The 24,182-nt window shown below is 35.6% G+C and overlaps 2 pseudogenes; one reads left to right on the top strand and one right to left on the bottom strand.

Moving 5' to 3' along the window:
• LOC143389660 (kynureninase-like) overlaps positions 1 to 24,182 on the top strand; it is a 92,442-nt pseudogene that overhangs the window by 22,111 nt on the left and 46,149 nt on the right.
• Positions 22,065 to 22,353, bottom strand: LOC143389597 (large ribosomal subunit protein eL42-like; annotated as a pseudogene).

Consider the following 24,182-nt stretch of genomic DNA (forward strand, 5'->3'; position numbering starts at 1 on the left):
GAGTATTAACCCTAATATTTCTACAGTAAGTGACCCAGTTTGACATAAATGAAAGTATATTCATATGGGACATGATGTATATTTTGAATTAAATTTTTATTCAAAATTGTGATATTACTATTTCTTCAGTATATATGCATCATAGGTTATATCATTTAATCCACAATTCACAAATTAATATGCATATGATTCACTTCCATTCACTTTCTGTATCAGATCCCATGTATTTCTCCATGTTGCTTTACTTGCTTTTTCATGAGATTTTTTTTATATCACATAACTTTTGAATTCCTTCATCATTTTCGAAGCAAAACTCAAACACTGTTTGTTATAATTATTAACCCTTATATTACCACTACATGTATAACTACTTGGATTGAATGTTTGTATGTGAATACCAGATTTCATGTATTGTTTAAAATATCAATTCAATCCATTATTTAAAATAGTAACCTGTTATATTTTTTATTCACCATATGATCTATTCATGCATTATCTCTATATACATCAACCCAGGGTACACCTTTTTTTTCTCGAAATTCTAAATGATAGTGTTTCAAAACATGCTCCCAGAAATGCTGGAAGAAATACGCATGTCACCTGCTGCATTTCATTACATCATGTTCTGGACACAAGATGCAAAACTCACACCTTTCTTATTCTTCTGCCAAAGCCTCATTTTAAAGAGAGCATGAATTACTAAAATCATCTACGTCTGCATTGCCTATTGTTTTCAAAATTCATTCCTATGGTGAGTATATACTTGATTCTTTCAAGGATAGTGTGTTCAACTACCCCCCTGTTGAAATTATCCCTGATCTTATCACTCATTTTATACTTTGCCTGATCTCCTAACATCCTTATTGATATCTATTTCCCCAAGTGCCTTGTTGTGACTGACTCTTCATGTGTGCTGACATTCCCATTTACACTTTAATAGAAATTTATTGGATTGCAAAAAGGGCCTTTGGTCCAAATCCTAAACTCACTCTTCTTCCTTACCCTACACTGGAATCCTGCCTACTCTATTTCACTGCAAGTTCTCTTTTACATTCAGTAGTCCCAGGTACAAGATCTTAGGCCCTTGTCTATGGATTTAGAGGATTCATCTCTGCAGAACAGAATTCAAAACAATGTATCCAAATCAAGGGCCCAACAAACTTGTGTGCTTCAGATCTTACCTAGTTTTCTATTTTCATCCTTCCATTTCCCCTTACATTCGAATAAATATCCCAGTTGCCCAATACCCGTATTCATCCAGCAGAATGACTTTTAACCCAAATTGAACATGATATGACCCTTAATCATACTCTGTTCCCTCAATCTATTTTCACATTACAGCAGGTCCTGAGTTGATCTTGCCATACAGGTATGTGGGGAATTCTACAGCTGCTGAGAAGCTCAAAGGTAGATGCAGAAATGATCCCTGGAGCAAATGTAGGCAGCTAGGTAGGACCTGTGAGGTCTAAAGTCATCTTCCATGGCCAACAACCCAGTCAGGATGAAGGGATGAGGCTGAATCAGCCTCTCTCTTCTCAATGCAGGGAAGATTGACACAATCTGGTCTCTGTGGATTGCTGATCCCGGGCTCCTAGGGTATATAGACTTTTATGTCTTGTGAAAATGTCACAGGAAGGTGGGGCAGCCTCCATCTCATGGGACCCTTGGAAACAACTGTAAGGACAACGTGGTTGCCAAGGCAGTGACCTCATTAACTTCCCTGAAGGAAGTGACCTCACCTCACTTCCTTTGTAATGGAACTCTCTGAACTTGGGATCCAGGAGGCGAGGAATCCAGAGGCAGTTACACTCCCAATGGGCTCACTTGATTGTCTGTACCAAGGCCAGAGTCATTCTTTGTTGGTACCTAGTTATGTGTGGATAGCCAATGCCTTGAATGGTCTCAACAGGGGCCTTTCCTGAGAAAGAAGTGTTGGCTCATTGCTGGCTCCTGACAACTACTCAGAGATGGCCAAGGAGACCAGATCTGAGAGAGGACAGGCTACTGCTGATGAAAAATGAGACAATGGAATCACCCTTTTGCCTATATCCTGGAACTTCAATCAAAACCAGTGAGAAGTTTGAGCAAAATACTTTGAATTTTCTAGGCAATATGTGCTACAGAAATGTGATATGTTATCATAAAAAACAAATTAATGACCCCAAATTAAATTATCCAGAAAAATATTGAAAGGGCATTAATTAAATCATAGTGTAAATAGGGGAAAAAATGCCCAATCTAACAGAGCTTCCTAAAATACAAGTACATAATAGCACTTGAGATACTTTCCTTTATCCTTTTTATAATTTCTTGTATATTTTTCAAGTGTATTTTCCTCCTCATTTGATGAAAACTTCTTGAGACTCAAAGGACTATTATGTATTTTGTGTTTTTTTTTTCATTTTGCCTGCTGGGATATTTACTAGAATAAAAGTTAAACCAGAATTTGACAGTTGAATTGCTGGAAAATAGGTCAGGATGTAGTGTTTTAGTCAAATTTTATATGCTTCTATTCAATTAATAGTTATGTTTTGAAACTAAATTCATAATCATTTCAGTCTCTAACCTAAAAAACAGTATGTGTGTCTTAGTATAGACACTATAATATGCTTCAAGTACACAAGTAGAATGTTCAAACAGTCTTGAAATTTTAAAAATAAAAGAGATAAAAAAGAACATCCAAGACAGTAAAATATAGCAAAATAGTGAAATAATATGTGGGTAATTTCCCTATTCCTCAACAAAAAGGAAATCCATTTTTAAAATGACAAGTTTTTTTAAGCCCCTAAAAAATTACTTTTTGATTTTAAAATAGTACACTTTTATTTAATTGTTAAACATTATGAAGGCCCACACAGAAATGCCTACTTGCTAATGCTGATATTTTAAATCCAAGTATGGTGGCATACACCCATATTCCCAGCCAATCTGGACTCTGAGGCATGAGTACTGTAAGTTCCAGTCCAGATTGGGAAATTTAGCGAAACCCTATCTCAATTTTTTTAATTGATTTTATTTTTTAAAAATGCAATACAGCAGAATGTATTACAATTCTTATTTCACATAGAGAGCACAATTTTTCATAGCTTTATATATTAAGTATGTTTACGCAATTCATGCCTTTTACATGTACTTTGTCAGTTTTTTTTGCATTATTTCAATTCTTATTACACATTTATACCACAATTTTTTATATCACTGTTTCTATATAAGGTATGTTGACACTCAATTCGAGTCTTTATACATGTACTTTGGATAATAATGTCCATCACATTCCTCCATCCTTGCTAATCCCCTGCCCCCTCCTTTTCAATCCTATCCCTCTTCCCTATCTAGAATTCATCTAATCCTCCCATCCCTACTCCACTATGAGTCAATTTTTTTAAAGAGAGAGAGAGAGAGAGAGAGAGAGAGAGAGAGAGAGAGAGATAATTTTTTTAATATTTATTTTTTAGTTTTCGGTGGACACAACATTTTTATTTTTTATGTGGTACTGAGGATCGAACCCAGTTCCCTGCGCATGCCAGGTGAGCTGCTACCACTTGGGCCACATCTCCAGCCCATGAGTCAATTTTTTTTATGAAAAGTTTGAGGAAGTTGCTCAGTGGTAGAACACTTGGGTTAAATTAACAGTACAAAAAAAACCCTGATATTTTAAAAATTAGACATAAACATATTCATATGTACACATGCACACACAAAGCTAAGAAATGTTTGTCTTTTTTCAATTTTAGGGGAGCCTATGGTCATGATGTAGAAAAACGCCCTTGGATTGTAGAAGATGAGAGCATTGTAGGCCTTATGAAGGACATTGTAGGTAAGTATGTAATTCAAAGAACCCCCCACACTCCAATTGTCATTAGTGTCATTTAGTTATAAACATTAAGTTATAAAGTCAAAATATTATTGATTAATATGCTGAACTTATACCCTAAACTATAGCCAAAAAGGATAATTATACCTTTAGGTTAGGTTTGTTCATTCAAAGATTGATATGATGAAAATAACCAGGTTATTTGGCACCAAAACGAAATGCACCTATTATATTTTCTTGGATATCTTTAAACTAATATACACCCACTTAAAACTTGTTCATTTTATTAACTTAAAGTTGAACACATTTTGGGCTGGGGATGTATATAGCTAAATGCCTGAGGCCCTGGGTTTCAATCCTTGTACAATTATAAAAATAAACTTCACTAAATTGTATATAATATCACTACATAATAAAATAAACACTAAGTTACACATGTTACAACTATAAACTAGAATTCATATTTTGGCTCAATTCAACTTAATTCCTGAGGATCTATTTAAATTTAAGCCAAGTGTACTTGAAAATAATACAGCTAATCTGTTTTGATGTTCACATGAATTTAAGTGAATTACATATACTATTGATGGTATGAATCATAGTTTTAGATGGCAAATTGTTAACATTTTGGAAAAAGTTACTCATTTAATTGGGTTGAATATCCAGCATTGATTGAAATCTTACTTGAAATTTAGAGTACTGATCAAAAATTAATGACATTTCAGCAACGGAATTGGTGTTATTTGTAAATATTTGAATGAATTTGAGAAACTTAAAATGTTTTGCAAAGCCTCTCTGGGTTACAAGTATAAAAATATACTTATTGGTGTTACTCACATTGCTTCATCTGACTTGAATTCAGGCCGGTAATCAGATGATTAAACAAACATGAAGTTTGAATGGAATTAGAGTGGGCAAAGTAGAGTGGGAAGGTAGCCCAGTGGCAAAGCATTTGCCTTCTATGTACAAGGCCCTTGTTCATTCTAACGTGTGTGAGCACACACCCACACACACACACACACACACACACACACACACACACATACAATATTGTCATCAGGAGCCAGGTTTGGTGGTATGCACCTATAAAACTACCTACTTGAGAGGCTAAGGCATGAAGATCACTTGAATCTGCGAGTGAAAGAACAGCCTGGGCAAGATAACTAGACCCTACTTCAAAAACAAAGAAAAATTCCAGTGGAGGATAGAACTTATATACAGAAATAATTAGGACAAATCATTAAAATCTGTGGAATATCTTATTTCTTCAGAAAAGAAATATTGCACCTTTGCTATATGTCAGGACTTGTGGCAGTCCCTGAAAGGAAATGGTGAAAAGAATACTATCTTTATTCTCATGAGACTCCCAGTAAAGGAAGATAGAAAGAAACACAAAATACATACATAAATAAGCAAGTAAAATACAGAGAAACAAAATGAATCATGAGAACCCATGGTACAAAAAGACATATAATTCTCCAGCTGATGGAGACAGAACATGTATTTAATTACTTTTTTCCCCTGAAATCTTGCAAAACTCTTAAAGGAATTAGGGGTTTACTTTTTGTAAACCCCTGGGCTGGGGTTGTGGATCAGTGGCAGAGCATTTGTCTTTGATATGTGAGGCACTGAGTTTGATCCTCAGCACCACATAAAATTAAACAAATAAAATAAAGACATTCTGTCCATCTACAACTACAAAAATTTTTCTTTTTTTTCTTTTTTAAAGTAAACCCCTAAAGAACTAAATAGAAAGCAAAGAGGATGGTACCAGTGACATTTTATGAGTTAGCTAGCAAGAGATCAAGTGGTCCAAAAATAAATAAATAAAAAGTAAATAAAATTTAAGTCTCCCAATGGTGAAAAATGGAAAGTTACAATTTTACCTTTTAGATCTGTCAAAGGCTTGGAAATTACTGAAATTAAGCACCTCTAGAAATGGAGGTGAAAACAGGATAAAAACATATTTGTGGAAAGTCTGTCTAAAATATAACTAGAATACAACATACCTGTTTGAGTCACTTTTTTTGCTACTGTGATGTCAAAGACCCAAACAGAACAATATTAGAGGAGTAAACATTTATTGAGGGCTCATAGTTTCAATGTACTCAGTCCATAGGCAGCCAACTCTATTCCTCGAGCCTTAAGGTGAGGCTGAACATCATGGCAAAAGAGTGTGGTGGAGGGAAGCAGCTCACATGATGATCAGTAAGCAGAAAGAGTTGTTCACTTGCCAAATACAAATATATAATCCGAATCCATGCCATCTCCTCCAGCCACATCTCATTTGCTTCAATTACCACTCAGTTAATCCCATCAGGTGATTAATCCTCTAACTTGGTTAAGGCTCTCACAACCCAATATTTCTCCTTTAAACCTTCTTTCATTGTCTCATACATGAGCTTTTAGGGGGAACCTCACATCCAAACCATAATAATGGTATTTCATGATTCCAGGGGAATCTTCCAGACCTTTCTCCAGGAGAAGCCTGGTTAGTCTCTGGGGAAGGGAGAAAAAGCAATATTTAAAACAAATTTTAAGGTTGCCCACTACTGAATACCAATACTTGGGATATGAGTGTTGGTAGTGAGGAATCAGGTTTCTCCAAAGTTGGCCCTGAAGAATTTAGAGGGGCTAGCTCCTCAAACCTCTGTCTGGCCAGCTTAAGGGCACAAATGACTCATGGGAAGAAAAGGAGGTCTGGATGCTTCAGGGTATTCAGGTGTTTCTTCAGGTAAGATTAGCATCTTCTCTGGAATGTGAGAGTAGACCTCAGCCTCCTAGGGGTAGCTTCTGTTATTGGATTAAGACTTTCCCTTACAGCCTCACAAACATTAATTACCAATGAATAGGCACTATCTCCAAGTACATGAATATTTTAGTCAGTTTTTTTTAAGGCTGTGACTAAAGGGACCCAATCAGAATCAGAACAACTGTAGAGGAAAGTTTATTTGGGGTCTCATAGTTTCAGAGGTCTCAATCCATAGATACCAGATGCCGCAGTCTGGCTGGGCACAATTCAGGAGCCACTTGTCAAAAGAAACTAACTTTATTTTCAGAACCACACAAGCCACACAAAAGAGATCCTCAGGAAAAACCCTCAGAGCCCAACTGCCACCACCAGCTTCCCACATGCCACTCCCCCAACCCCCAGCCTCCCCATCTCCCACAATCCTCCTGCTCTTGAGGCCGATTGGTTGGGTCATGTGGGTGGAGCCAAAAAAGTCCCCCAATGAGCAGCTCCGTGGCCTGAAAGGGCAGTGAAACAGTCCAATGAGCATCACCGCAGAGGAGCCAATCAGCTAGATGTTTCTGGGGCCGCTGTGAGCCAATCATCAGCTGGTAGTCTGAAAGGGCAGGGAAACAGCTCAATGAGCATCCCCAATGAGCATCATCGCAGAGGAGCCAATCAGCTAGATGTTGCTGGGGCCACTGTGAGCAAATCATCAGCTGGCAGTCTGAAGGTTTGCTGGGGCCCCTTCAGCTGTGCTCTCAACATCTCCCCCTATCTGTTTAAACAACAAGCATGTGGCTTAGGGACTGTGCGTGCCTTAGGTTGTCCAATAGTACATATGGTCCTTACTCGTTATCGGATGAGCTGACCTCAAGGAGTCAGCCTCCTGTCTTAGGTTGGTACCATTGCAATTGGATCTTACCCGTCACTGACTACCGGTCCAGTATACAGCCACACGTGTGAAGAGGTCTTTGTACCAGTGGGGGGGTGAGGTTCTTTGCCTCACCTCTGTTGGCCCCCAAATTTTAGCTGAACGGTCATGACAAGCAGAAGGGAGGAAGGTACACCAAGCCAATTGATGGCTCTTTTTGGAAAAATCATACCACCGATGACATCATCAGCAAAAATACCCCAACACTACCGCAAATCACTGCACCAACAGATAGTTCACAATGCATACAGGTGAGTTCACAATGCATACAAGTGATACATAGTGCAGGCAAGTTCTGCAAGCAGTTCAGTGAAGGCTATTGTAGAAACTGCAGATTGGTTTTATCTTTGTCTTCGCCAGCACTGGGATGAAGATAGGAATTCTGGCAATAATGGCTAAAGAAAACATTATGTAACATTCCAGAAGGCACTAAAAGAAAACAATTTTCTTAACAATTTACATTATCTTGAAGAGAATTATTAAATATAATGAAAAGGAAAGGTGAAAGTAAACAAACAGATCTGTTAACCTCTTTTTTTGTTCACATTTTGAAACAACCCTCAACAGCTGTTTACCCAATTTAAATTAAACCATTTAAATCACCTGAAATAAAAAAAAATTTGGATCCATTTTTTCATGAGTGCTCATCATATATGATATATGGACATACGTACATTCAAACATATAACACAAAACACAAGTGTGCACACATAATATAATATACAACACATAACATAATAGTAAAGGCCTTATTACTTTTTACAGGTGAAATCTCCATTGCAATGTTTAAAAACTCTATAGTCAAAAAAATAGAACTGATCAGCAAAACATTAACCTAGGTCTGTATGAGCTCAAAAAACAAAATAGAACTTCATGATATGGGAAAGGGCAATAATAAAATAGATATTGAAAAAAGCATTCTGGTTCTGTCGCAGATTTAAGAATAACCAAACTGGAGTTCTGGATATTAGCTGTTATGGATTTGAGCCAAATCATCTTCTTTTTGGTCTTTAGAAATCGCTTTAGTTAATCTCTCTGGAATCCAAATCGGCTGCTGTTTTCCCTGTGAAAAAACACAAACAGAGCCCCGACTGCAGACAATCACTGGGTCAGGACCTTTCCATTGTCCTGTTAGAATATCTTTCCAAAGTACTTTAGGCTTATGTACATTTTTTGGAAACATATGCCTTTTTGCAGCACTAAGCCCTGATGAATCCAAATTTAAAAAGTTTAGAGTAAAAAGGGTTATTTTAAGTTTATCTTTGGGGAATATATATACCCCTTCCCAATTCCTTCTTTTTGCTTTAATAAGTACATTTTAATAGTTTGATGAGATCTTTCAACTATGCCTTGTCCCTGTGGATTATATGGGATTTCTGTGATGAGCAAAATTGTTTAAAAGAGGTAGAAGTATAACCAGGGGCATTATCTGTTTTTAACTGTTTTGGAACGCCCACAGTGGCAAAATTTTGCAAGCAATGAGCTTACAAAAATGAGCTATAACAATGAGCTATAACAACTTTAGTTTTTTCTCCGGCATGAAGGGAGCCCATCAAAAATCCAGAAGAAGTATCAACTGTAACATGCAAATATTTTAATTTTCCAAATTCTGGCAAGTGTGTGACGTCCATCTGCCAAATATGGTTAGGTATCAATCCTCTAGGATTGACTCCAAGATTAACTTGTGGTAAAAAGGTCACATGGTATTCTACTCCTTTGATACCTAGTTTTGTTAAACCCTCCTCCTATGAGGCAATTCCTTTTAAAATGTCCTGTTTGTTCACAATTGTAGCATGTTCTTGGCCTGGCATCTAAAGCCTGTTTTACTGCAGCTGCCACAATTTGCCCTTGTTCATTAATGTCTCTGGCAACTAAAGCCTGTTTTACTGCAGTTGCCATGACTTGCTCTTGTTCTTTAATGTATCTACATAATTTAATATATGTGTTTAAATCTTCATGTTTCCATGGTCTAATGATATCTCTGCACCAACGATTCACTTGGTCATAAGCCAGTTGTTTTATTAATGGCATTGCTTGTTCTGTATTCCCAAAAACTCTGGTAGCTGTTTGAATAAGCCTATCTACAAATTCAGCGTAAGATTCGTTAGCTCCTTGTATTATCTTAGATACTTGACCTTGTAAACCTCCATGTCCTTGTAAAGTCTTCCATGCCTTAACTGCATCTACAGCAATTTGTAAATATACACCAGGATCATATGCAATTTGTTGCTGCTGATCCTCATAAGGTCCCTTTCCTAACAACGTATCTAATTTCTCTGAGGATAACCGGCTGCTGCATTTCGCCTAGCCGTCTCCGTGCAAAATTCCTCATTGGCAACCTTCCATAACAGGTATTGTCCTCCATTTAGCACAGCTTTACACATATTAGCCCAATCTGCTGGCATCATGTTCAAGTTGGTAATGGATTCGACCATGTTTACAGTGAAGGGTGCTTGAGGACCATAGGTTGTTACAGCCTCTTTTAGCTGCTTCACTATTTTGAAATCTAGAGCACGGTGAATCCGTTGCCCTCCTGCCTGTTCAAATACAGGGCATGGTAATCTTTGAGGTCCTTTCTCAGGATCCCATCTATCAACTGCGGGGGTTGGGGGCCTCTCAGCATATGGAGGTGGTGCTGTTGGTTGGACACTTACACCCTCTGGTGATAGAAAGGTGTTAATAGCAGTCTCCTGTTGTAACTTTTCCCCTGATGGCTTTTTTTGCTCTAAACTTTCTTCCTCTGTCTGACTAGCTCGAGAGATGTTCTCTTTTACTTGAATCAATATGTCTTCTCCTTCCTCTACCTTTGTCTGAATTGAAGGCTTTGGACTAAGCGAACCAGATACGAATGTCCACAATGGCAATGTGCCACCTGGCAGAGTTCCTGGGCTGTTCTTTTTTATTCTTTTTAAATCTTCACCATGATGGTTCCATTGTGATATACTTAACAACTCCTCTTTAAAAAGCCATGGGCTACATTTTTGTATTGTATCAACGTATGCCCTGACTGCTCTTGATTTTACTGGGATGCCTCCTTCCTCTAACAATTTACTTAACACTCTTTCGGTTTGTTTTTTACTAATTTCAGATCCTGTGTTTCTACTATAATACAACCCAACAAGATGATGCCAAACATAACCGAGACAGAATGAAACAAAAAGGGAACAACAAAAATTCATAATAGCCTTTCCATCCTCTTGACAAGTGCATCCGTCCTTTCTCCCTATCTGTTCCTCAGACGCAAATAGTTTTTCCTCAGATGTGAGCGGCTTTTCTTCCGTCTCACTCATCTCCAGGGACAGGCAACTTAAAACAAAAATGAAGCAAAACAAAAGAGGAATCTTAAAATGGCTACCCGTCCTCTCACCCTGCCCTCAGGGGGGAACAGTTTACTTACCCTCAGTCGCTCCCCGTGCGAGCCACCAAATGCTGCTGTCTGGGTGGGCACAATTCACGAGCCACTTGTCAAAAGAAACTAACTTTATTTTTAGAACCACACACACCAAAATAAAACAGTTCCTCAGGAAAAACCCTCAGAGCCCAACTGCCACCACCGGCTTTCCACATGCCACTCCCCCAACCCCCAGCCTCCCCACCTCCCACAATCCTCCTGCTCTTGAGGCCGATTAGTTGGGTCACGTGGGTGGAACCAAAAAAAGTCCCCCAATGAGCAGCTCCGTGACCTGAAAGGGCAGGGAAACAGTCCAATGAGCATCACCGCCGAGGAGCCAATCAGCTCCATGTTGCTGGGGCCGCTGCGAGCCAATCATCAGCTGGTAGTCTGAAAGGGCAGGGAAACAGCTCAATGAGCATCTCCAATGAGCATCACCATAGCGGAGCCAATCAACTTGATGTTGCTGGGGCTGCTGTGAGCCAATCATCAGCTGGCAGTCTGAAGGTTTGCTGGGGCCCCTTTGGCTCTGGCTCTCATCAACCAGAGCTCATTCTGTGGGGCTCAAGATGACGCTGAACATCATGGAAGAAGAGTGTTGTAGAGGGAAGTAGAGAGAGAAAGAGACTCCACTCTCCAGATACAAAATATATACCCCATAGCCACACCCCCTAAGAACCACTTCCTCCAGTCACACACCACCTGCCTCCTGTCATCACTCAGTTAACCTAATCAGTGTATTAATCCCTGATATGATTAAGGATATAACCCAATCATTTCTCCTAACCTTTAATTGTCTCACACATGAGTGACCTTTTGGGGGATACCTCACATCCAAACCATAGCAGTGCACTTTAGGGACTAGGATTTCAACATATGAATTTGGAGAGAAACAATTCAGTCCATAAAATGTATACAGTAAAAGAAAAAGGATAAATAAATAGGTTCTAATTTAGCTTCCAGAATTCATATTGGAGATTAGGCAAATCTACTGGATTATCTAACATGAGGAGGTTTCCCAGCACAATGACTCAACAGGACTGCCTACAGCAAACCCCATTGTACTAGTCAACTTTTTGTCTCTATTGTATTCAACAAGAACAACTTAGAGGAGGAAAAGTTTGTTAGCTCATGGTTTCAGATTTAGTCCATAGTGAGCCAACTCTATTGCTCTGGACCCAAGGTGAGTCAGAACATCATGGTAGAAGGGCATAGTGGAAAAGCACTGCCCCATTGATGGTAGCCAAGAAACAGAAAAAGAATAAGAGGCTGCAGGCCAGATAAACCCTTTCAGGACATACCCCCAATGATCCACTTCCTCCAGTCATGCCATACCTACCTTCAATTACCACCCAGTATGTGCATTCAAACTAGGATGGATTCATTAGGTTACAGCTCTCATAATCTAATCATTTCACCTCTGAATATTCTTTCATTAACACAGAAGCTTTGGAGGGATAACTTATATGCAAATAACAATAGCTACCATGTTTGCTAAGGCATTCATGTTTAATATGCTCAAATTAAAAAACCTTTAAGAACAATCTGGTTTGGGATTGTTGACCTTATGAACATGAAAGCTTTTCAAAAATTAGAAGGAAAAAACCTTAACTGAAGAGTTTCAAGCAAAAGCTCACTCTTTTGCCAGTCAGTAATTATTGAGTAAACACTATACAAATTTCAATTTTTTAATGTGGTTACATTATAGAATCAAAATATTAATGTAACAGATTATGATAGCAGCAAAAAAGTAATTATATATACATTTCCATAGGCTAAAAACATAGCCAATATTGAACAGAACATTCAGAAGTTTGGACATGAAGTATTTAGGGGATTATGCATGAAGGTATGCTCAGTATATAGGACCTGAGTCAAAGATTTTCATAGGAAACCCTAGGGTGAATCTGTGCTGGCATGATTTCTTGATCTAGAGCCCATGGCAAGAATTGTTGGGAATTTAAAGCCAAAAGCCAAAACCAAGTATATTCTTCCATACTAGTAGGTCATAGAACACTTGATCCAGCTGTCAGAATTACTTAGAGTATATATTTTTATGGACAATCTGAATAAACCAGGATTTTCTTAAGGGTGGGTCAAATTGTGAAAGACTTCATGTGCATTCATTTTTTTGAAAGCCAGTTATATTCATAAAAATGTCTAATATATAAACAAACAAACAAAAAACTGGAAAAAATTCTTGGAAAATTTGACCATGAATGTATGCTTTCCTTACAGATGGATTTTTCTTCTGTTTACTAGATTTTCTTTGAGAACATAAACTGCTTTCTAATCCTGTTATTTTGTGCTTAATACTTATCCCCTAAAGAGGAGTTAAGATGTTTATACACAGGACAGGGAAGTGCTAAGGCGATATTCTGTAGTGAGATTTATTTATGAAGCAAGTAAACCCTATAAAAAGTTTTTCATTGAGCATTTAAAAGTTTATAGCTCTGTTGCAACTAATTAAATGTGCAAGTGTTTTGTTGCCCAAAAAGTACATATATGTCACATAAAGATCCCCAAAATTTTAAACCAGCCACCACTTATTGTTACTAAGTAAAAAAGAAAAAGGGACTATAAATATTGTTTATTTTAAAAAGTAAAAAAGATTAAATTTATGTTTTCCAAAAGTATGTAAAGAAAATTAAATTAAACTGAGATTTTCATCTATCTTCCTCATAAAGTCAGACAATACACATTCTGAGTTTTTTTCAACATTAGCAACCAATTTTGACACTTAAACTCTATGTCCAAAAATTCAGTTTAATTATGACACTGACTTCCCAGATTTTGGTACACATCACATAGATCAAGGGCTCATCTCCTCTAGGCTGCCCTCAATTTTGAGGAAGTCACAATTGAGGAATCATCCATTCTTCTGATTGACCATCTACATACTGAGGGATTGCAATGCCGCCTCTTTGGGCTTGATAATTTGCTAGAGCAGCTCACAAAACTCAGGAAAACACTTTATTCACTTTGATCAACTTATTATAATGACTACAACTCGGCAACAACCAGTGGAAGAAATGTAGAACACAAGGTCATTTGGGAGAGGTGGGAGGTATGGAGCACACATGCCTTCTCTAAGCCTGTCACCTCTCAGCACTTAGAGCTGGTCTACAACTCAGAACCTCTCTGAATCTCATTGATGAGTTTTTATAGAGCTCAATCTCCAGACACCCTCCCATCCCAGGAGGAGGTTGGTAGATGAGGCTGAATGTTACAACCATCTAATTATTTAGTCTTTCTGGCAACCAGTCCCGCATCTGAATTAATCTAGAAACTTCATTGGAGTTATCACAACAGCATAAATCTAAACGTTTTCTAAAGGGGCTCTATTCATTTGGGGAATATCCATGCATTTCAGGATTGGTAACAAAGGCCAATTATTTATTATACCACATGTGACTACATTATAGAATCCTCATATCAGCATTCAGGTATGCTCTTCAACTCAGAAGCTCTCTGAATCTTTTAGTTTCTGTGATTTTGTGTTTTGGTTTTGGATATTGTATCAATGAAATTAAAGATTACTTGGCTCCAAAATATAGTAAAGGACATAAAAGAAATAATTGTTTCTTGAAATGTACAATATCTGCCTTGTATACATAAAACTTAATGAAACATATTTTAAATATCTACATATGTCACTTCCAAAACCTCAAATGTTATATGACAAATGCATTCTTACGTTTTATATAAAATATTTTCAGTGAATACAGGTTCTTTTTGGTTAATGATTTTGTTGTTAAATACCTATTTTCTTCTCTATAGCTTACAATTTATCAGGGAAAATATCACTGTTGTTTTGTTGTTATTGTATAAAAGTGAATTTAAGCAATATTTTAAAACTTGACTTTTTAAAATATCAGTAATTATTTATCTCCCAAATTTCTTTACTTCTAAAATTGTATATATTAAAGAAATATTCTTTAAGTCAATTAAAAAAGTAATTCGCTGCTTGCTTTAGTAAGAACATATTCTCTCCGAAAGTGTTTGTTTGTGTATATGTGCGTGTATGTATGTGAACAAAATTACAATTTAAAGATCTTAATCTACATTTTTAGAAATTCCTTTAAATTCTTTAAATTTCAGTTTTTTAATTCTAGATTTGAGTAATACTTTCATAAAATAATATAAGTGTTACAGTGAGTTAAGCAGAAGAATTGGCTTTTACAGATAGAAGTTTGAAGAAAGCAGGAGTAAGAAACAGAAAATTAATTGTTCCTGTCAAAGTTACTTTCCTTGAAAGGCAGGGACTATAGACAGACTGATTGGTTAATGCAAGCTTACTTTAGAGTAGCTAACTTTTTTCTTGTGAAAGGATAAACACAAAGGGCACTTCATTGTCATGCCAATCGAAAGTGGCCAGTTTGGTATTTTGGGCTCTCTATTTAATCCTGATTTCTCAGATCAGATAAGCTGCTTAGTTTCACTTGGTGTCTTGGAATATTAGCATAAGTGACTCCATTTTTATTTTTAGCTTGATATTTTGGGGCTCAGAACAGAAGCTTTGTCCAAAACAATAGCTTCCTGTAAGTTTATTTAACAGTGTATTCCTTTTTTGTTGTTGAGAATTCATAATTCATGCAGTCTCCTCTCTTGCCTTAGTTTCTAGGAATAGGAAGTTCTCAGAAAAATTTGATCAAGTTTGAAGTAAGAAAAACATTTAGTAGCTTTCAATTTCTTATCTACACATATCATACTTCATTTTTTAGTTTTTTTTTTTTTTTTTTTGGTTTAAACCCAGGGATGGTCTATCACCAAGCTAAAACACAGCCATTTTTATTTTTGAGACAGGGCCATGTTAAATTACCCAGGCTGATCTCAAACTTGCAATCTTCCTGCTTCAGCTTCTTGAGTCACAGGGATTATAAGTGTGCACCATTACACTGGCTTCTCTCTCTCTCTCTCTCTCTCTCTCTCTCTCTCTCTCTCTCTCTTTATTAATGTGGTGCTAAGGATAGAAATCAGGGCCATGGCATGCATGGTAAGAACTCTATGACTAAGTACCACTCCAGTCCCAAATTACTATTTGTTCTCACTCTGCCTTGCATTGTGTAATGCAAGAAACTTCTTTGGAAATTTCTTTGGAAATAAATGTAAAAATTTAAGTCATAAAATAAAATAATATTGCAATAGTAAACAATAGCAAAAGTCAAATGTATTTTTCCTACTTGCTAGGTAATCTAACTCTGTCATGGACATATACATTGTATAATTTGGGTAATGATTGAATATTTCAGGTTCTTAAAACCATAGTCTTTTTTTTTTACCAAAAATTTCTCAAAAAGAAGGAGCAAGAGAATAATAAAAATTATTATGTGTACAAATTAATAGAGTATTGAGAAGAAAAAGAAAGTGAACAACCATATTTATTCATAGACATAGAAAAGAATTTTGATTTTTGGATGTGAAAAAAAAACTATTAATTAAACATTTTACATAGAGCCAACAATTCCACAAAAATATTGAATAACTTTTCATTATAATTAATGTCATATTATCAAGATGCTAGAAATAGATTGGCTGAAGAATATTATTAGTATTATTATTAAGCCTACTTCTCCCTGGGTACATTAAAAAATCACAAAGAGCTAGATACATGCATTTGAACTTATAAAAATGTTGTAATGTGACCATAAATTTCTTTATGTAACTTATGGTTGACCCTCAGAAATTCAGTAATCCCTGGAAGCTCTACCCTAGCAGTTATAGATCCTCTGCCATACATTAGTCATCTCTACAGGCCACAGAAATTTGCTACTTGAAAAACAAAGCTTAAAATTATTTGATTTAGCCTAATTATAAATGTGACAAATTCAAAATAACACTTGCATCTGCTTAATAAAATATGCAGAATATGGTATGGTGGTTATGAGACCACAAATGAACCCTCTTATCAAACAATAAGCAGCTTGGAGCTTTGTTATCTCACTTTGCAAAAGATTTGAAATTATACTACTATTAGAAATACACACAGGAAGTTTATTATGAGTTTGGATCTCCTATATTTGACTTATAGGGTGTATCTTGTAAGCAATGTTTCCAAATGTAATTCTGAGTCAAAAAAAAAATTCTACAGGACTTTGGGAAAGTTAGTTTTTCTCTTTGGATGTCAGTTTTCTCATCAATGAAAATAGAAATATCAAAGTATATATCTCATCAGTTTGTCTTGAGGATAGTGTGAGATAATACTATTGACAAAAAATAATGACTGTGCTTTAATGGATACAAGAAAATATTTTAGCTTGAGCCAAATATGAGTGACCATATCACAGGAACATTGATTCAAGTGACACTGATTGGCATGTTTTCATATACATGGAAGAGGACAGATAAGCTTTTATAGTCACAGAGAAAAAAAAGTCTTAAATAAATATATTTACCAATTTTATTGGTGGAACTGACTGTCTAGGAGAAAGACTACAGCAAGGTGGGGAAATCACAGGTATAGGTTTTATAGCATACTTAACTTTAAGGTTAGTGGAAGCTACAGGTCTTCTAAGCTTAGCAATATATTCTGAGAAGCTCATCTGATAGTTATGAAAATGTCAGGTCAGATACCAAACTTAAGGCACATGGCTATTTAAGTGGCTATGACAGCACAAGATAATTTTGTTTCAGAAGTAGCAGTAAGAATTCATACCATAATATAAAGTATCAGCTATAATAAAGCTGTCAGGATTTTGGTTTTTGACCACACTTCAAAGAAATTTTCTTACTGTAGGAAAGACATATGCCACTCCAAGCAATGTGAGCTTATTGTGTCCATCTAGTATGCCTTGTGGGGCAAGATTTTATTTAGTGCCGGGGATGTAAAATGAGACTATTCTCATTGCCTTGATTTCAGACATTATTCACCTTGCAATGACCAGGGAAGCACCTTTTAATTCCTACCACTTTTTCACCACCTTGTAGTATCAAAGGGAAAATCAGTGTGGAAATAGGAGAGGAAGGTTTCCTTGATGAGGTGAAGATTGTCCCTTCCTTAAATGGTTATGCTAAATCATAAATTCCTAAATTGACTACATATTTCCAATGGCCTCTCCTTGACGAACCTTATCCTGGAATCTATCTAATTGATTTATTATTCTATTTACTGTCTATTGTTTTAAAATGGAACTCTATCAAAAATATGTCTTTGGATATAAAATGTGAATTATGTTTCCTTAACATCTAGTGCAGCCTTATAGACATTAAGGTACATTGCCTATTTTTCTTAGTGTTGGTGAGAAAAACATCATTCCTATTACACAAGTCTAATTACCTTTAAGAGACACCATAAGAACTCAGAATAATGATGGCATCATTACTGTTATTGCACTCTGAATTCTTAAGTGACCATTGTATTCTCTGTCTTTGGGTCTCTTTCTAGTGCCAAAGCCCTCACTCAAAGGAATTAGATCAGACTATGATTGTGTAGTGGATATGATATCTTTGCATGCTTTCTCATTGGAAAATATATGTCTATTATGACTGTTAACTATAGTGCACATATCATAATTTTAAGGCATGTAATTATGTCAGTTTTAAAGTTCTAGTGTATATGAATAGATCCCAAAACCATTTATGCTATTGTATTTTGCTATGTAGCTCTTTTTTTTCAAGCAAAATAAAATGGTTCATTATTTATTTTTGCTACTTACAACTTCAAAAAGGAATAGAATTTTTTAGCTAGTTATGTGTTTGTGACTCTAGATATCATTTGATAAAATAAGTCAAGTGGGAAACTTCCATTTCTTAACGATGATACATCAAATGTGTCCTTATCTCTAAAATTAGTAAGAGGGAGGAAGTACAGAAATCCTCCTACCTTGTTTAACTTTCATGCATCTTTAGAACTTATAATAAAGGAACTAGATTTTGATATGTTTATTTTGCAGGAGCCAAGGAGAAATAAATAGCCCTAATGAATGCTTTGACTGTTAATTTACATCTCCTACTTGTAAGTTTCTTTTCCCACCAATGTTTAGAATACACTCATTTATGGGATCTGATGTATTTCTATCTTTAATTCATGAGATTCTGATGGTTTGCTTATTTAAAAATAAGTTGTGAGGTTATGTTCATTTTTACCAGAAAATGATGGCCCATGACATAATGGTTTCTACATAATCATGGAAAAGTTGACTCTTACAAGAAATTCAGAATAATGAAGAGTTCTTAGCTCAGAACTAAAAAAAAAAGAGTCATAGAAACACTGCTTGCAAGAACACAAAGCAAAGATGTATAGTTACCAGCAAAGCACTGAGTTTTTCAGAAAGACATTATCTAGTACACAGATCTTTAGCAGAGAGAGATTATGGATCAGTATACATTTTTATAGTCATGGTTGAGGAGAAGCTTAAAAATACCTGAAACACAGAAAGTAAACTGTTGAAAAGAAATATAGTACCTTAAATGAGCTACTGTCTTTAAAGTACTTCTTACATGTTAAATATTTAATAAATAATTTTATCTCAAAATGTCAGATGTATTCAGAATTTGGTATGTAGTGTCTATTGTAATTGATGCTTTGAAAAAAATTGACTTCACTTTCTTTAGTATTATTTGAAAACATATCTGTAAATCCAGGCATAACTCATTTTGACTCCCAGGTATGTTATTTAATGTCCATTTGAGATTGGACAAAATTTTCATCATCTGTAAGTTTTAAAGTTCTTCTTTCTAAAAATGACAATAATACCTACCTCATAGATCTGCACAAGGTTTGAATGTGATATGTAAGAACTTATTAAGCAGTTGGGCCAATAATTAACAGCCAAAATATGGCAGCTGTCAATCTCGTTATTATTGTCAAACTCATTATATAAGAAATATGTGGAGAAATGAAGGGGCCCCCTGGCCAAATGAGTACTTTGTGCTAGTGCCTCTAAAAAAGACAGCTGCTTCATGTTAAAGCTGAAGTACTTTTAGTTGGACCTAAAATAAATGCCATAAAATAACATTGGAAAGGTAATGTATTAGAAACAAAATTGGTAGTGCAAGATAAGTCATTATAAATAAAACACACAGAGAACATGATGTTTCAGTCTGATACTAGAGAATTTACTAATAAATACTTTGGGAAGATAATTTTTCAACTAACATTTAAGTGTACTTTGGGAATTTGTTTGTATCTGATTTACATTTCCCTCTGAGTTTGCTATTCCATTGATAAACATAATGAGCTGATATCTTCTTCCTTTCATCATTCATTGGAAACAGGGCTAATTGAAAAGCTACCCCTGACAGATATCTTAGATGTTTAATTAATTAATGCCTTTAAATTTTGAAGATTCCAAAATGAAAGTGTGGAATCAACTGAACAAATGCAGAAATTGTATATTAATGCTTTCTCAATAAATCCATTTCATTGCAGTTATCATTTTTTAAGCCTACACCAAAATGGCATAAAATTCTTCTAGAAGCCAAAGCCTTCCCTTCTGATCATGTAAGGATTTCTTCAAATTACATTTGTGCTCTTTCTACTCTTCCTAGAGGGACATGATTTGCCTGACTTGAATGTTTATTCACTAGTCTTTTCTGAATAACCTTACCCTAAAAAGATCTGTCAAATGCTTTTGATTTAAGAATTGTTTATAGATTGTAGATTTATTTGTTTTGTTCAAGTAAAACATGAGTTAAGGGAGGGAAGGATTGAATAGGAACATTGATTTATTAGTTTTTTTAAAAAGACACTGAAGAAACCGCTGGACTAAATGAAGTGTGGTTATAAATTTTTTATTAATTCTTGTTGCCTTTTTATGTTATGAGATCAAATCAATACAAACCCCACTGCTTAACCCTTTGGCCATATAAAATTGCAATTTAAACCTGCATTTGCCCCTTCCTTTTCATAGCATAATAGCATAATTTTTCATGCCTTATTATTTTAAAAAACTACTACATGGGTGAAGAAAGAGTTCACATTTATAGCCCCATAGGAGAGAAGGACTAGGAAAAAGTGGTTGGAAAAAGATTTGGGCTTGATAAGGCACAATGTTTCCCATTTGTGCAGCCGCAGGATCTCATGGTTTCTAACTGGGTCATGTGGCACTTTCTATTTGAGTGCAAACATCTGTTAGACTCAACCACAAGCTGTATTTATTTATTTATTTATTTATTTATTTATATTATGGCGCTGGGGATTGAATCCACAGGTGTTTTGCATCTGAGCTATATCCCAAGTATTTTTTTCCCCCTTTGAGACAGGGTCTTGCTAAGTTGCTGACACTAGCCTTAAACTTGCAATCTTTCTGCCTCAGCGGCTGAGTTACTGGAACTATAGGAATGTGCCACTGTTCCTGGCTCAGCTATTTAAATTATTAATGAATAATAATCACAGTCATGGCCCAATCAGTCTGGAAAAAAATTAATAAATAAAGTACTGGGTACAGTGACATGTACCTCTTGTTCTAGCCACTTGGATAGCTAAAGAAGGAGGATCACTTGATCCCAAAAATTTGTGGTCAGCAAATCTCTCTTAAAGAAAAATAAAAAAGGCAGCAGCAGAATATAAATGAAGACATTATTAATAAGGTATTTTAGTAAAATCAAAGACACCCAGGTAACATTCATATAACCTTCACATATAAACATTAGCCTCAATGAACCATCTAATTAAGGGAAAATATAATTTTTTTTCTTGAACAATTTTGAAATTCTTCTAGGAGATAAATAAACGACTGATCAAACTTTTGACAGAAAGCTTGGCTATTATCTTTCCAGGTCTAAAAATAAGGAGTGAGCTCTCATGAACTATTTTTATAGAAGAGTATCAAAAATATTTGCATATGATATCATGTGAGCAAAGAATTGACTAGGAAAAATTATTATCAAACACAACTGTATATAAATATAATAAGAATTGGCATGGTTTATGGATTTCTATTCATAATAAATTAACCTTGCTGGGCAAGATGTCACATGCATGTAATCCCTGAGACTCCAGAGGTTGAGGTAGGAAAATCAAAATATTGAGTTCAACCCAAGCAATTTAGCAACAAACTGCTCCGTGGCACATAGCTATAATCCCAACTTCAACTACTCAGGAGGCTGAGGCAGGAGATTGTAAATTGGAGACAAGCCTCAGCAATTTAGTGGGACCCTCTCTCTCTCTCTCTCTCTCTCTCTCTCTCTCTCTCTCTCTCTCTCTAAGTGAAGATAACCTCAACATTCTATTAGCATAATGAAACAATGAAGTTTAAAACTGGATCACTTGGCCTTTTGTCATCTTATCTTTTCCCAGTTCCAAATGCTTGTATCTCTTAATAGCCAGCATTCTCTTAGATCTGCACTTAGGCTCAACACAGTCAAGCCTCAATACAACCTTCTTTGTAGTTTAGCTTTTTGCCACTCTGTTTCCTGTCATATGCCATTTTCCCTTGTGCATACAGATAATTCTTGCCCTTCTTGTACTGTGTCACTTTATGACCTTGGCATTCACTACATTTCTTATAGAACATCCAGTGGATCTTAGGAATGTTCACCATATTTGCAGAAGTCTTATTGGCAAGGAAAATAAAAGAAAGACCCTGTCTCAAAATAACAAGAAAAAAGGGCTGAGAATGTAACTTAATGACAGAACATCTCTTGCTTCAATCCCTAGTATTCCAAGAAATGAAAAGAGAAGATGTATAATAAATTACCCATGGCCTTGAACTCATCCATGCAGGAGTCAAACATCAATAACCTGAAATATGTTAGGGAGGCTCAGTCCCCAGGAACCTAAGTTTTTGAAGATATTGCTAAGAAATTTTCAGCAGGTGTTTTATTTAAGATTTGACTAAATGAACCATGGGAGAAAGAATGATTAATTCTCCATGGAAGAGAAACATGGAATCCAGATGTTATTTTAGGATTACAGATATGGGGAAAATCAAGCCTCTTAGTTGTCAATCAGAATTTGTGATTTTGCAACCACTCTCTTCAGTGCTATCAAGGATAACTGTTTCTCTTTATCAAGCTTCATAACATCTAATTTCAGTATCTCCCAAATAAGATATTACATATAGAGTTTCTGTAAATGATGAGTATTTTATTAAAAAAATTAGTTTCTTAAGGGCCAGGATATTTTCTCTAGTATTCCAGTTTTCATACCACTTAACAAACAAAGGAAGGCTAAGTCTATGTTAAGCTGAAAAATTGAAAGTGTTTCAATATGAAATGTATACATCATTTGATGTATGATGATTGAATTTCCTACAACTCATCTGATTTTTTTTCACTTACTTCTTTAAGAATGGAAAAGGAGGCTCTGTGTCATAGCAATCAAAAGGAAATTCCAAATGATCTTAAATGGGAAAATAAAATCCACAATAAAATATGAGAGATTTCTCCAATAGAATTCCTCACACTCTAGTTCTTTCACTAAATTATTTAGGCAACAAGATTAGGCAAAAGTTAGTTGAGTTGAGGAGAACATATCTTCCCAGCAAATAATTTGTCCTAAGGAAAGTAGCATAAAAAGAAGAAACTATCTTATTGTCTTTAAAAACTGTTTTTAAGTGGACAAATTTAAGAGAGAGATCTTCAAGAATTATCCCATAGACTTTCATGCAATATTGTCAAGTTTGATGTAAATTAAATATTAAAAAAACAGATTAGGTTGAGGAATTGATTTTTGAGAATGATAAAGTAATAAGTAGAAAAAATATTTTATGGGGAGAGTATACTTTGATCTCACACTTAATGGGACTGTCTCCATACATAACTATGGATACCATCTATATAATTATCATGGGTAGATTAAGTAGGTGCTTTAAATCTACTTTATAATGAAACTGGCCCACATTAATAATTAAATGTTAAAAGTCATCATGCATATGAAAAGTCAGCTATGCTTTCTTAGGAGGGCTGCAATAGGTTAAATACATGTCCTGGTTGAATTTCCTAGAACTCACCTATCCCAGCTGATTACCATCACTCTTCCACTTGTGCCACTCTTGTGGCATAAATATTCAAATCTTTGTGATTTTGCATATATCTAAATTGTCAATATCATATTTCCCACTGCTTTTCTTTACATAATTTGTCACATAATTTGTGTATCATCAAAGCCAGACCCTGGGAATGTCACCCATACACACAGGGAATGTCCAGATAAGAGACCTTCTGCCTCCATGTTTTGTATTTGTGTATTTGTGTGTCTTTGTTTATGAGCAACAAAACAAAAGCATGAAAAAAAAAATAGAGAGATGACAAAACAAAAGCATGAAATATATGTTTGTTTTTCATGCTTATATTGTGGCAGTCTTGCAGTAAAGGGCAAAGTGAAGTATATTTTACAGGCCCAACTTGTATTTTACTTGAATGACTCTTG

The sequence above is a fragment of the Callospermophilus lateralis genome, unplaced genomic scaffold (assembly GCF_048772815.1).
Source record: "Callospermophilus lateralis isolate mCalLat2 unplaced genomic scaffold, mCalLat2.hap1 Scaffold_63, whole genome shotgun sequence".
Classification (NCBI taxonomy): Eukaryota; Metazoa; Chordata; class Mammalia; order Rodentia; family Sciuridae; genus Callospermophilus; species Callospermophilus lateralis.